The sequence below is a fragment of the Equus caballus genome, chromosome 4, assembly GCF_041296265.1.
Source record: "Equus caballus isolate H_3958 breed thoroughbred chromosome 4, TB-T2T, whole genome shotgun sequence".
Classification (NCBI taxonomy): Eukaryota; Metazoa; Chordata; class Mammalia; order Perissodactyla; family Equidae; genus Equus; species Equus caballus.
In genome coordinates, this window is record NC_091687.1 from 5,598,714 (window position 1) to 5,614,253 (window position 15,540).

A 15,540-nucleotide genomic window follows, 5' to 3' on the forward strand; every position below is an offset into this window, starting at 1 on the left:
ATTGTCACAAAAAGGCTAAATGATGTTTAGTATATACTCTTTCACAAACGATAGGACAATCAGTCATACCAAAAAAACACTTGAGAGTGCACAGACATAAGCTTCTTTCAGACATCCAGAATAACGCAAGGATATATTACAATTACAGACACTTGCTGGGAGGCACAGCACTCATAACGCCCTTCTACAGGATCCAGCTTTCATCTGCTGTAAACGAACTGCGGATTCTAAGCATGTCCCATGGGGCCATGAACCTATGGTCTCGACCCGGATCCACCTGCACATCTCTCCCGTAGCGGGAAGCCGCCTGATAAGGCGCCACACCCGTGCGGGCTGAGCCCGCAGAGCTGTGGGTAAAAGCGGGGAGGGAACAGACACGGCGGGACAGGGGCGGGCAGCCGGATGTGTCCCCAGAGGCAGCTTCAGTAGGGCGAGCCGGGGGTCTCTAGCCTGGGAGCGAGGGGCACCCCGCAGGCACTGATGTGGTGGACACCTGCCACTTGTTTGGCCTGCTCAGCAGCCACGCTCCCGTTCTAAAAGCACCTTTTAAGACACTGCTCCTCCTTGCACAATGGTCCAGCCTAGGACACAGAGCCGAAGCTCGCTCTCCAGCCCTGGAACCCTGAGAAGGTCAGCCGGCATGGGGTGCAACCTCGCCCGCAGCTGCAAGCAGGAGGCAGGGCCAGAGGAGCTGTGCTGACCACCGCCCCTTTCCAAGCTGGACCTCTAAATTCCTGCCAAATCTAACAGCCCTAAATAGCCTTCACTCCACAGCCTTCAGGCCTAAGGCAGCCACTGCTCATCTATGTGGTTTGCCACCAGAAACACAGACTGCCGCAAGCAATGAAGTGGGGAGAGGCGGAAGGCAGCAGAAACCCCAGGCGACGTGAGGAAGCGTGGGGGACACACCCACGGGTAACCTCAGAGGCAAACACCGGCGAGGAGCCCCACCTCGGGCAGGAAACAAAGAACACTGACACGCTGAAACGCCTGCTATGGATTTCTACTTGCTAGAGTTTCTGAAGACTCAAAGTTACAGCTCCCTGGTGACAGACATTAGGAACACAGTGGTGACAACGTGAGTTAGCCACTCCTCGTGACGGAGCCCTGAAGGGGACAGTCATGGCCCAGCACCCACCGGGCTGCCAGAACACACCCCAACCCAAGACCGTCTGAAAGTGCAGTCATCCTCCTGGCAGCCTTGCCACTGCTTTCTAACAGACCTGCTCTCACTGAAGGCGAGCTGCCCAGCAGGAGACGCCTGGAGAAGGGGCGCAGGAGAGGAGGGCAACGGCTCCCCACTGCCCGGGCAGGGAGGGCGGCCAGACCCGCCCTCTGACAAACTGCTCCATCAGCAAGACCTGGAAAGCGGCTGCTTCCTCCCCAGAAATTTCACATGAGAAAACAAGGAGATTCTCTGAATTTAAAAGAAAACACATTCTATTCCCTGGAGAAACTATGTAACCATTAACGAAAAGAGAAGCACTGGAGGATCCTGTTCTCCTCGCCCAGGACCCGACTGTGCTCTGCGCGCCTGGCACTTGGGCCAGAGAACGCACTGCTGTGGGGCTGTCTGCACGCCGCAGGATGCTGCCAGCATTCCGGGCCTCCAGCCACCACCCATCAGTAACAGCCCTCACTCCCAGGCGCAACCGTCAAAAACGTGTCCAGACACTGAGGGATCTCCGGGGGACAAAACCATGCCGACTGGCGCACCACTGCACCAGCGGTCTTTTCCACACAAGGAGCTGACTGCATCTGTGATAAGCGAGAAGAGAGGCTAATTGTCACAGGCCCGTCGTCTCTCATTTGAGAGGCTCAGGTACCGTCATCATAGTATTTGTCTCTCAATCATTCTTCACGCATTCGGTGAGCTGCCCACGTCGCTTCACAGAATCCTTAGACCCTCTGGTCTCAGTGAGCAGCCCCCTCCCACCCCTCCAGCGAGGGCCACAGAGGACAGCAGGCAGAAGCTCCCCAAAGCCAGCTCCAGCAAGTTAAAGGCTGAGTCAGGGCACCCTAGAGCACACAGGAAGTGGAGTAACTTCAAATGGCCATCACGTCAAAACATCTACAAGTGCGCTGACCAGTACCGTAGCCGCTGGCCGCGTGTGGGTAGTGAGCACTTGAAATGAGTCTAGTCCAAACTGAGATGTGCTCTAAGTGTAAAATATGTACGGATTTCCAAGATTTAGTACAAAGAATGTAAAATATTTTATTAATAATTTTATATTTATTACATGTTAAAATAATAATGTTTTGGATATAACAAAACATATTAAAGTCACCTGATTCTTTTGACTTTGTAAAATGTGGCTACTTTAACACTTTAAATCACAAATGGGGCTCCCTTCTCTCTACTGCACAGCACTACTCTAGACCCTGCCGAGTCACTGATACCAGAGGAGCAGCCTGGCCTCAAAATCAGAGATGCCTGGCCACACCAGGGATTATTGCTTTCTTCTAAGGCTGTTCCTAGTAACCTTCTTCACACCAATTATCACTGACTCTCAAATCACTCAATTCAACACCGTAAGACCCAGTGCAATGTAACTGCCAAATGCTGTGCTCCAAATCAGTGATCCTTTTCCACCGCGTCCACCCTTGCACCACCCACCAGAGGAGAAACACAGCGACTCTGTCTTGGGGCAGATGCATGGAAAGAGAAGGATGCCACACTGTCCTTCCGGCTGGCTTCTTCAGAGTGGTGCCTGGTGGCTTCCACAGTACTTCAAAGCCTGGTGAAGTCTTAAATTGTTTAAAAGATCAAGACGCGACAGGTTATCTCACCAAGTACATACTCCTGAAATATATCAACAGATCAAAAGAAAATACCTTTATCAATCCTAACGAAAACCATCAAGAAGTTGTTTCGTTTAAGAATTACTAGAAGCACTTAAGAAGCCATGGGGGGAACCCATAAATATTTTCCACAAGAGTGCAACACAATTAAAAGGTGAAAGAAGTCTTTTCAACAAGTGGTACTGGGACAAATGGGTATCTGTGAGCAAAAAAAATGAAGTTGTAATTCTATATCACACGCACATTACATAAATATTCAAAATGGACCAAAGACCTAAATGAAGGAGCTAAAACTATAAAACTTACACATAAATACAAGTAAATCTTCATTACCTTAGGTTAGGGAATGTTTCTTAGATATGACACTAGACGCATAAGCAATAAAAGAAAAAAAAGATAAACTGGACTCGATCAAAATTAAGACCTTTTGTGCTCCAAAAGGCACCATCAAGAAAGTAAAGATAGCCCACAGAAAGAAAGAAAATATTTGCAAATCATACAACTAATAAGGGACTTGTACCTAGAAAATAAAAAGAACTCTTATAACTCAACAACAAAAAGACAAACCAATTTAAAAATAGGAAAAAGACTAAAACAGATATTTCTCCAAAGAAGATATACAAATGACCAATAAGCACATGAAAAGATGCTCACCAACATTAGTAATTTGGGAAATGGAAAGCAAAACCACGATGAGACACCACTTCACACCCAAGAGGATGGCAATAATAAGAAGAAAGATAATAACGAGTATTGTTGAGAATGAAAAACTTGGAAACCTCATATATTGTAGTTGAAGTCTAACATGGCACAGCTCTTCTGGAATTTCTGGAAGTTCCTAAAAAGGCTGAATTTAGAGTTACCACATAACCCAACAATTCCACTCCTAAGGATATACCCAAGAGAAATGAAAACATATGTCCCCACGGAATCTTGTGCAAAAATGTTCACAGCAGCGTTATTCATACTAGACAGAAAGCAGAAACAACCCAAATGTGCATCAACTGATAAACGGATAAATAAAACGAGCTGTATCCTTACAGAGTAATATTATTCAGCAACAAAAACAAATGGAGTACTGACACATGCTACAACATGGATGAATCTTGAAAACATTTTGCTGAGTAAAAAATGTCAGTCACAAAAGACCACACGTTGTATGATTCCATTTTATATCAAAATGTCCAGAATAGGCACCTTCATAGAGACAGAGTAAATCAGTGGTCGCTTAGGGCTGGGGGCCGGGGACAAAGAGGAGGGAAATGGGGATTGATTGTTAGAGGTACGGGGTTTCTGTAGGCGGGACGAAAATATTTACTGTGGTGCTGGTCACACAACCCTGTGAACAGAGCAAAACACAATGAGCTGAACTTTACATATGTAAGTTGTATGGTATACGAATTACACCTTAGAAAGCTGCTTTTTAAAAAGTAAAAGCCTGGGGGCTGGCCCCATGGTCAAGTGGTTAAGTTCGCGCACTCCGCTGCAGGCGGCCCAGTGTTTCGTCAGTTCGAATCCTGGGCACGGACATGGCACAGCTCATCAAACCACGCTGAGGCGGCATCCCACATGCCACAACTAGAAGGACCCACAACAAAGAATATACAACTATGTACCGGGGGACTTTGGGGAGAAAAAGGAAGAAAATAAAATCTTTAAAAAAAAATAAAATAAATTAAAAAAATAAAAATAAAAATAAAAAGCAAAAGCCTGTACAACTGTGTAATATCTTTTAATGTCCACTTTATACCTTTACAAAGTATATGCTTCCAAGAAAAATGAGAAACACCTACATTTAGATTTGAATGATCTATACACCTGGTCTCTTTTTTTTTTTTTTTTGAGGAAGATTAGCCCTGAGCTAAAATCTGCTGCCAATCCTCCTCTTTTTTTTTTTTTTTGCTGAGGAAGACTGGCCCTGAGCTAACATCCATGCCCATCTTCCTCTACTTTATACATGGGACTCCTACCATAGCATGGCTTGCCAAGCAGTGTCACGTCCACACCTGGGATCCAAACTGGTGAACCCCGGGCTGCCGAAGCAGAACGTATGAACTTAACCACTGCACCACTGGGCTGGCCCTACACATGGTCTCTTTTACAACTGCCCCAGCCACATTCCACAGTGAGAAGTAACACGCAGCTCTGCAAAAAGTAGACTGAGAGTCTAAGTGTCCGAAGTTTACACAAGGCACTAACTTAAGAACATGTTCTCATACAACATAAGAAATGCATCACCTCAGTCACTGGAACAAAATATTTAGCAAGCAAAATTCCAACTAGTCTATACATTTTCACAAAAAACTATTGCCCTACATAAAACACAACTTAAATATTCTAATCATAACTACAAATAAGGATATAATAAAAATGCACATTTCAAATACCCACGAAATATTTTCCTTTAACTATTATAGTACTAAGATTACTTTATTACACTGATCCACTTCATCTTGTATTTATCAGAAAAGGGAGCGAAAACTGAACAGCCCTCGCCAAATGCACGCATCACCTGCTCTAAATTGCCACGGCAACCGACGGGAGCGCTGATTTCCTTCCAGCTGCTATTCCTTTTGAGCAGAGAAAAGGACAAGTAAACTTCACATTTGGCAGAAAAAGGAGTCCCTTCTTTTGTTATCAGCCTAAACGACAACTGACACAATGTAGGACACTAATTCATTCAATTAATCTTTAACCAAAATACAAAGGAAAGGAGTGCCAAATGAGTTTCTTCAGGCAGTACGCTGGGACACTGACATAAACTCACATGCGTTTTCTTTCCGATGTCCACCCCCTGATCTATAACTCGCTCTCGGGCCCCCTCCCTCCTCCTCACTCTTCCTTCTCCCGTGGTAATTGGTGGCCGAGAAATATGTAATCTGGCATTTCTACTTACGGACAGAATCAATCAATATTTACTTTCTAACAAAACAGCCTATCTAAAAAGGCTGGCTATCACACTGGGGAAAGCCACACAGCTAGGGAGGGAAAAAGCCACGATTTCACATATTCCTCTCTAAGGAAAAGAGAACGCCTCAACTTTGCGTAAATGAAACTTACATGGGAAGTGTCTGCTGTGGGAGGGAGGATTCTGAAATGAGCTGCACCGGCCCTCCCCCTTGAGCGAGGGAGTGTGGGCAGACCCCATGGACGGGGTAAGACATCACTCTCATAACTGTATTATGTTATATGGCGAAACGGCAGCTACACTCAGCGCGCTCCCCCTAATCACGTGAGACTTTTAAAGTAGAGTGTTTCCTCTGCTGGTCACAGCAGGCAAAGAGACATGCTGCAGCTGGCCTGAGGAAAAGCAAACATGCAGGCTGTGAACTGCCCACTCGGGCCACATGGCAAGAGCTGCGTGCGCACGGCCTCCAGGAGAGAGAGAGCAGCTCCCAGACAACAGCTGGAAACATAACAAGGACATCAAGGCACGGAAATGAGTTCTGCCAGTGATGCTGGGAGAGGGCTCTGAGCCCCAAATGCGAGCTGCAGCCTCGGCCGGCAGGTTGAGCTCAGCCCAGTGAGAATCCAGCCACGCTGTGCAGCCCTAACCTCTGTGAGTGAATAAATGAGCATTGTTTCAAGCTGCTAAGTGTGCGGTAATTTGTCATGCAGCAATAGAAAACGGGTACAGTTGCCAAGTTCTCAGTAAGTATTAAGAGGCATGTGCTGCGTAATGACGTTTCGGTCAACGACAGACCTCATGTATGACAGTGGTCCCATAAGACTATAATGGAGCTGAAAAATTCCTATTGCCTAGTGACATCATACAGCCATACAAGAGAAAACGCAACTGCAGAAGAAAAAGATGAACCCCTAAGAAAACACACAGTGAAGACTTCGCAGAAGCTTTTGCTCAACAAGCTCCTTAAAAGTTTGAAAACACGGACCTCTATACCAAAAGGTTTTCATTAATAGAGAGGAATGTTTGTGGTGCATTATTATCTGCTTGCAAGCAAATCTATGATGAAAAGAAGAAACAAATTAAGAAAATCACCACGCATGTATTTCTGAAGAGTGACACCTCCTCAGGGAGAGCCTCAGGCAGGTCCTGCGGGAGGTGTTCCAGCAGAGGCATCGTTATCATAGGAGAGGACAGATCCACGTGTGTTATTGCCCCTGAAGACCAACCAGCGGACAAGAGGCGGAGGGGGAAGACAGTGATGCTGATGATCCTGACCCTGTGGAGGCCTAGGCTAATGTGTGTGCTTGTGTCTTAGTTTTTAACCAAAAAATCTAAAAAGTAAAAACAAATTAAAAATTTTTTAAATAGAAAAAAGCTTACAGAATAAGGATATAAAGAAAGAAAATATTTTTGTACAGCTGTACAATGTTTGTGTTTTAAAGTGTCATTACAAAAGAGTCAAAAAGTTAAAAGAAATTTAAAAGTGTGTAAAGAAGTTACAGTAAGCTAAAGTTAATTTATTATTGAAGAAAGAAAAAAATTTTTTTATAACTTTGGTGTAGCCTAAGCGTGCAGTGTTGATAAAGTCTACAGTGATGTACTTTTTTAATCTTTTATACCATATTTTTCCTGCACTTTTTCTATCTTTAGATATGTTTAGATACACAAGTACTTACCATCGTGTTGCAGTCGCCTACAGTATGCAGTACAGCGACATGCTGTCCAGGTTTGCAGCCCAGGAGCAACAGGCTAGACCATGCAGCCGAGGTGTGTGGTAGGCTGGACCATCCAGGTTTGTGTAAGTACACTCTGCGATGTTCGCACAACGACAAAATGACCTAACGACAGACTTCTCACAACATATCCCCATCACTAAGCAACGAATGACGGTAATTCATGTTAAATTATCAGATTTTGGCCTCAAGAGTGACATTTGGGTTTTTAAAAATAATTTAAATGGCCAGAGGAATTAAGAAGCTGGGTAATCAGGAATGGGGGCCAATTCTCTTTTGAGCACAGGCAGGTGAAAAAAATCTTATTCCCCAAGTTCTAACAGAAACAGTCAAAATTCCAAGCCAGACGCTATAGATTTCTTATTTTCTAAGACTGGTGTCTCTAGAAGGTGGAGCAGAGCCAATTAAAAGTTAGCGAAGATGGAAGTAAATCAGACCTGCTTCCCGAGTAATCCACCTCCCAGACCACAAAGGAGCTGACTGCTTGGTCCCCTAACAACACACGTGACAGGGTGACACACTTATTACGCCACCAATACTATTATCATCTCATAAAACACGTGTGGGACCTGTCAGAAAACATTATTACTACTGAAGTAGAGAAAAAAAGACTGACAGAGAAGTTTAAACCGAAGAGTTCAAAGGCAGGTAAAATGCCATCAGAACAGTGTCTTCCAGGCACCAGGAAGTGTACGGGGCACAAAGGGCCCGGGGCAGGGGGCTGTGTGGTCTAACCGCGAGGGGAGAAGTGCAGGCCAACATGAAGGTCATCAACTGCTCTGGGCATTGTCACAGAGGGGTGGGCGGCAGAGGGCTGAGCCAGAAACAGCCACCTGCTGAGCATGATCTTAGAGACTGACCAAAATGAGGTGCAGGGCGGTGGGCACGTCCAGGCCCAAGGCCTAAAGGAGCCGGTGTGGCTGGAGACAGGCAGCAGTCGGCTCACCGAGGGACGATCCACAGCTCTAAGGCGTCCGGGCTCTATCCTCAAGGCAAGTAGGAGCCACTGAAAAGCAATTTTAGGACCAGAGATTTGCTTTCTGCAGAGAACATATGGAACTGGTGTGTAGAATGGGTAGAAAGGATAAAAGACAGAAGAAAGGAAACTAGTGAGGAGTCCCGGGAAGAGATAACAGAACCTGAACTCAGAACTTGGTCGTTCGTTTGCTGGAGGTGGATGTTTGTCTCCCAGGTTTCCGGTACTAAGACACCATCACTCCGGACAGAGAACAGAGCGGGAGGAGGAGGACGAAGGGGCTGCAGAGAAAATTTACTTATCGTAGCTCATCTGACTCTGAGGGGCATGCGGGATGCCCCGCAGTGTAGAAATACAGTGGAATGCTTGGTAGATAGAATCTACAGCTAAAAAATAAAGTTTTGGGCTGCAAACAGAAGCAGAGGTCATGACCAAGCAGCTGGTGGCTGAAGCCTTTCCAAGCATGTCAGCGCCATGGAGAGACGAGGAAAGAAATGGCCAGGGGAAGGGCCCAGGCCAGGGCCCAAGGACAAGGTTATTCAAGCCACCAACAAAATTTCACATGCAGATTTTAGAGAACACACATGTGACAGAAACCTCACGTAAGCCTACCTTTTACAGTGGGGTGGGCTATACACATAACAACAACAAGCAAACCAAGGACCCATATGTGTCTCTATCTAGAAGTTTGGTATGCAGGCAATCTGAAGCCGGCTGGGTGCAGGGCAAACTGCTACAAAACAAGAGATGTTTACTGAGACCTACGTGTTGACGAAACTTACTATGACCACTAACAATTGCCTTATGCTACACAGGAAATAATGCAACATATACCACCGTGGGCAAGGCTTCTGCAAATCTCCACGAGCTTTAAATCCAAACGCAGCTATAATCATACGACACAACAGCCACTGGCCAAATCAATTAAAACTCAATATAATCTAAAATCCGGTTCTTCAGTCACTAGCCTCGTTTCAAGTGCTCGATGGCCCCACACGGCTGGCGGCTACGTCTTTGAGCGGTGCAGACACAGAACACTTCCGTCATCACGGACAGTGCTGCTCTAGGCAATACTTCAACAGTGTGACCCTCTTCCAGCATCTACTATTTTTAATAAGTAAATAAGATTAACTGTAAAGAGTCTAGGACATTTTTCTATACAGCCCTACTGGAAGGTTTTTTTGGGGGAAGTTTTGAAATAAGCTGTAAAACGATAAACAGGGAAGGTTCCTCTTCCTGTTTTAAATTTTAAAATTTTAAAGATTTTATTTTTTTTTCCTTTTTCTCCCCAAAGCCCCCCAGTACATAGTTGTATACTCTTTGTTGTGGATCCTTCTAGTTGTGGCATGTGGGACGCCACCTGAGCGTGGTTTGATGAGCAGTGCCATGTCCGCGCCCAGGATTCGAACCAACGAAACACTGGGCCGCCTGCAGCGGAGCACAGGAACTTAACCACTCAGCCACGGGGCCAGCCCCGGTTCCTCCATTTTAAACGTGACAGATGATTCCAGTGTCTTGTCTGAGGACCCACTGGCTGAGCACACCTCCTTACTGGAATTCACAACGTCTGCAAACAGCAATGTATCGGGACCTAAATGTCCATCCACAGGGGACTTGTTAATAACATTATGACAGATGACGGCACACGCATACCACACAACTCTGCTAAAAAGAATGAAGTAAATACAATTAAAATTCCATTCGCAATAGCATCAAAAAGAATAAAATACTTCAAATTACTTTAACAAAAGAAGTTCAAAACTCAGACTATGGAAACTAAAAAATATATTGAAAGAAATAAAAGACGACCTAAATAAATAGAAAGCCACCTCATGTCCATGAACTGGAGACTGAATACTGTTAAGATGACAATGTGCCCCCAAATGATCTAGATTCCACTCAACCCCTAGCAAAATATCAGTTGGTTTCTTTGTGGAAATTGACAAGCCATTCTTAAAATTCCTTAGGAAATACAAGGGCCCAGAACAGCCAAAACAATCTTGAAAAAGAACAAAATTGGAAGACACACACTCCCTGATTTCAAAACTTACTAAAAAGATACAATAATCAAGACAGTGTGGTACCACACAACGATGCACATATGGATCAATGGGAACTGAGGGTCCAGAAATAAACTCTCACATTACAGGCAACTGATTTTGCAACAAGGGAGCCGAGACCACTCAACGGGAAAGAACAGTCTTTTCAACAAATGGTGATGGACAGCTGAATATCCACACGCAAAAGAATAAAGTTGGACTAGTAACTCACAGCATACACAAAAATCAACTGGTAACAGATCAGAGACCTACACATTAAGAGCGAAAACTACAGTCACACACTGCGTAACCACTCGGCCACGGGGCCAGCCCCGGTTCCTCCATTTTAAACGTGACAGATGATTCCAGGGGATACGCTCTGAGAAATGCGTTTAGGCGATTCTGTCATTGTGTGAACACTGTAGAGTGTACTTACACAAAGCTGGAGGGTGTAGCTACTACACACCTAGGCTACAGGGCACTAACCCTATGGAACCACAGTCATTTACGTGATCCATCACTGACCGAAACATTGTTAGACAGCACATGACTCTATTTAAAACTCCTAGAAAAGATGTCCATCATTAGTTATCAGAAAAATGAAAATCAAAGCTACCCTGAGACACCACATCACACCTATTAAGGTGGCAATAATCAAAAAGACAAGTAATAACAAGCAATGGCAAGGATGTGCAAGAATTAGAACTCTCAATACTCTGCTTACGAGAAAGGAAAATGGGGCAGCGGTTCAGAGAAAGATTTGAAAACCGGAGGCGACTTCTCCAAGTATTAAAGAGTCACTGTATCACCCAGCAATTCCACTCCTAGATGGATTCCCAAGAGAAATGGAAACATACATAAAGACAAAAACTTGTACATAAATGTTCACAGCATCACTCATAACAGCCAAAAGTAGAAACAATTCAAATGTCATGAACTGGCGAAAGGATAAATCAGAAGGTGGCACATGCAGACAATGGAATAGGACTCAACATCAAAAAGGGATGAAGGACTAACAGATGCCGCAACCTGGAAGATCCCTGAAAACACTGCGGCAAATCACAGAAGCCAGTCACTAAAGGTCACGCCGTGTGACTCCACTTAGATGCAATTTCCAGAATAGACGGAAAGTAGACTAGAAGCTGCTTATGGCTAAGGGGGTGGGAGGAAACGGAGGTGATTACTCCAGGATACAGAATTTCTTTTTGGGGTGATCAAAATGTTCTGAAATTATGGAGCTGGTGATGGCTGCACAACCCTGTAAGTATACTGAAAAACCTTTGAATTGTACTTTTTAAATGGGTAAATTTTATGGTATGTGAGTTATCTTCCAATAAAGTTGTTATGGGAAAATAATGAAACAGTTTGTCTAAGCACTAATATGGAGGGTATACCGCTGACGAACACAAAGGTGGAGAGCATGTGTGTACGGCTGCGTCACTTGTTTTACAGACACACCAAGCACGCACCTCGCGTTAACAGATTATCTCCGGATGGAGCGAGAAGAAACTGACAATAACGGCTCTCTCCAGGAAAAGAAACTCAGCGACTGGTGATCAGGGAGAGGAATTAACTTCTCAAAAATCCCCTATACGTATTCTTTCAGACTTCTTCACTTTGTGTATGCCTACTGAAATAAATGATTAATTTATGAAGACAGGAAAGGAAAACAAGCAAAGAGAAAGTAGATGCTGGGAAAGCGGCTCATATCTACGGCCACCCCACTCCCGGCACCTAGGGAGAATTCACGAAATAACCAAGTGTCGGTCTAGGGCCTGGGCCAGTCCTATCTAATTCTATGTGAGGGCTGGAGAGTTAGGATAAAAGTCAAAGTCCAAGCGACATGCAGCTTTCTGGTACAGAGGTCTGGGGGAGGTTTGAACACCAGTTCCAGCAACTAAAATCCATGAGAACTCAAGCCTCTGACAACTTCTCTGGGCCTCTAATGAAAGTCAGAGTCTTGTGATAATTAAAAGAGATGATACATAAATTTCCTGGTATGGTCACTGTGCCCCCGACAGGCAGCCTCACCTCCCCACGCTTCCGTGTGTGGCTGCCATGGACCCGCTTCCTCAGGGCTCCAGCTGGGCCGAATAAGCACACCCTGACACATCACACACAACATTCCCACCAGACCTCTGGCCCTCGGGGCAAAGGCCAGCATCAGTCCCACCCCCAACCCCTCTGCTTTTAAACCCATGTGTTTTATAACCATGATTAGTTAAGAGATTCAAGAAAAGTTTCACAAGGATCTCTACTGTTAACTGTTGTATATTTCTGCAAGGCAACATGACAAAATGGAGTGTATTGCTATTAAATCATCTTTGAAGAAAAAGAAGCCTAAAACTGATTTTTAAAATTTAATGAGTAAGCAAACCGCTTAATATACATTCTCCAATAGCACATGACTTGCTCTAACTGGATTTTTTTGACAAGTACAAAGTTAAGCCCAGTACTTAGAGACCTTCTTGTGAACTAGGGTTCCACAGGACAAAAAAACTATTCCCATCTTAAAAAACGTTTCCCTTAGAGAGAGAAAAAATTTACAATTGCTGGCCCAGAATTTTGGTCACCTGAAGATTTATTAGTCCTCTTCAACACATTCTGCCTCTCTGAAACCTTACAATTTCATTCATCCATACTCTTAAATTTTAGATAAACAGCTCTATTTTTGAAGACTTGTTTCAACTGACACTAACGCCAGCCTTACTAGAGGAATTGTGTACATAGCTCTTCAAAGACGCTGAAGCCCATTAATAGGACTCCTGCAGGAGCGGCCATTTCCAGAGACTGCTGGATACCTGAAGAAGCCACCAGAAAAACATCTTCCAAGGAAACCAGATTTTTGGAAGCACAAAATCCAATCCCAAGGGGAGAGACCCAAGAATACGGCGCGAGTAGGTTAGGATTCCAACTACGTGAGCTGGCATCCAAGGACAGGCTCTAGGAAGAGATGGGACTGCAGGAAGGAAAGCCAGACACCAGGGTCAGCCCATGAGACGAACCTGGGACGCCGCACACGTGCTTCTCAGGATGGCAGAGGACCTCCCCCAAGAATCTGTCACCTCAAGCTCCCCCGCCCCGTGCAGAGTTAGCATTTCAATTGACTATTATACCTACCCAGTCTTGGAAACCCCCAAAGCAAGAAATCAATCCAGAGTGCTTCTGGGTCAACGCCATCCCAGCGCATCTGCAAGAAGCAAAAACAAGTTCTCCTGGGAGAAATGCGCCCTCAGTCAGGGCTCCTTGGAATCCTAAATGATAAAGATTGGGCAAATATGATTTAACAACTTATGCAAATCACCAAATAAGCAAGGAAACAAAACCCTATGAGCAAGCCCAAAGAAATAATAAACAGCAAAAATAGATTTCAGATATACTATTATGAAATATAAACTATAAAATAAGTATGCTCATGATGTTGATAGAAATAAAGGAAGGAAATTAAATCATGAGCAGGAAAAAAAAAAAGGTCTAAAATTTGCTGAATTGATGAGACAACAAACAAGAGACCAGAAGATGGACCTGAAGAAATCGCCTAGGATGCATCACAGAAAGATAAAGAGATTGAAAATACGAAATCAAGGTTGAGAAACGGAGAGGAGAATGACAAGGTCTAACTGTCTGCCACCTGGGGTTCTCGAAAAAGGGAGAAAGAGAGAGACGCCATTAGAAGCAATAACTACTGAGAAGTGTGCGGAAGTGATAGAAACATAGCTTCTCAGATTCGGAAGGCACAACGTGTGCCAGAGAGAAGGACATCCCCAGTTCAGTAAAACTGAAGAACTCCAAGGCAAAGAGAAAAAACACAGGGGAAACAGTCAAATGTCCTGCACAGGAACGACAATTACACTGTCCCCAGACCTCTCAAAGGACAGAAGGGAAGTCGAACAGCAGCAGTGTAAGATCACCAAGAAGCTAAGAGCCAGTACCTGTCCTTGTCGGTTGGACACCTGGCCAAAGAAAAAATATAAATACAAAGCAAATAAAGATACTTTCAAATCAACAAAAACTGAGTTTACCATTCACAGGCCCTATTCTAAAGAAACTTCGAAAGAATGTATTTCAGGAAGAGAGGAAACCATCAGGAAGGAAGGGCTGAATTACAAGAAAAAATGGTGATTCGTAACAAACTGGTGAAGACGTGAGTAAACCAAAGCAAACACGGATGGTCTGTCTCCAGACTGGCGATAAACACGTGGTTTAAAATCACAGTATTTCAAAAAGCAAACTCTTAAGTAACAGTACTATTCTGAGCACTTTACTCCTAATTAACTCACTCAATCCTCAAGCAACTCTATGCCATGAGTACAATTATTCACCCCACTTTCACAGATGAGGACAACGCGGCACAAGGGGTACATCACTCGCTCAAGGTCACATAACTCCCGAGTGGAGAGCCTGGAACGAAGCGGGCCCCACCAGACAGCAACGGGCAACACTGAGATCTTCCCACACCCAGCTTTCTAGGGGGACGAAGCCTCTGCTGGGCCGGGAGCCGCTGTGGAGGGAGGGGAGGCGGCAGACGGCTGACGCGGGAGACAGGTTTGAACCCGAAGCATTTAGGACGCACGCACACAGGGAGGAGATGGGTCCTCTGCAGCACGGACATCCACGTACAGCACTCACCTCTCCAGCCACGAGGGGTGACTCACCAAGGCCGAGGGGAGCCCGGGAGTCTGCACGCCTGCTAAGCACCCCAGGAGACCCTGATGCAGGTGGGTCAGGGCCACGCCTGAACATTAGCCCACGCACGTGTGACCACTGCAACCATTACATACAAGTCCTTTAGTCTAATTTCCTATTTGACTTTAAAGAGCTTTTAAACTAGTTGGCACATTAGATGCCAAGCAGACCCTTAGACAAATAATGTGCCAGTTTCAAGCTCTCCAAAAGATGCTGGTAGAAAGGATAAAGTGTGGCTAAACAATGGAATAACTACTCAGCAGTAATAAGACAATGAGCAATAAACAGAGACATGAATGAACTCAGAGCACTGTGCTGAGAGGAAGAAGGCAAACACAAACGACCACACAGTACGTGACTCCATCTTAAGAAGGCAAAACTACAGTGACGAGAGCA

At 44.9% G+C, this 15,540-nt stretch overlaps 1 protein-coding gene across 49 annotated transcripts in view; it reads right to left on the reverse strand.

The window, feature by feature from the left end:
• SRPK2 (SRSF protein kinase 2) overlaps positions 1 to 15,540 on the reverse strand; it is a 228,849-nt gene that overhangs the window by 72,684 nt on the left and 140,625 nt on the right. The gene's annotated exons all lie outside the window — the stretch shown is intronic.